Here is a 497-nt window from a genome sequence, read left to right as displayed (position 1 = left end):
CTTGTTTGCCTGTGCTGTCTTTCTGCTTGGTAAAAACATCTTCTTGTTTGAGGTGGGTTTATCCTTTGCTCTAAGCCATAAAAACCCCTTCTAACTAACACACCCTTTGCCTCCTTGGTTATCCAGTAAGACTGGCACAGCAATTCTTTTCTTTTATATCAAAACTTGCTTCCATCTCTATTCCTTCATCAGATTCTACATTTCAAAATCTTTCTGCTAAGCATCCATATCTGTGAGACTTTCTTGTCAAACTTTCATCCTTCCCAACATCTCTATGTTAATCATAGAATCATTGTAGAATTACAGAATGGTTTGGGTTGGAAGGGACCTTACAGATCATCTGTTGGGGGTTGAAACCCCCTGCATGGGCAGGGACATAGTCCAAAATGATGGCAGTGATTGAAGTGTAGGATTAACCCTCTGAATATGACAGAGCATAATTCCCCCACTTGGCTACTGCATGAAAAAGACTGGCCAGCATCAGCTCTGGAGAAGCT

This window comes from Geospiza fortis, unplaced genomic scaffold (assembly GCF_000277835.1).
Source record: "Geospiza fortis unplaced genomic scaffold, GeoFor_1.0 scaffold118, whole genome shotgun sequence".
In the NCBI taxonomy this organism is placed as follows: Eukaryota; Metazoa; Chordata; class Aves; order Passeriformes; family Thraupidae; genus Geospiza; species Geospiza fortis.
This window is presented reverse-complemented; position numbering follows the sequence as displayed.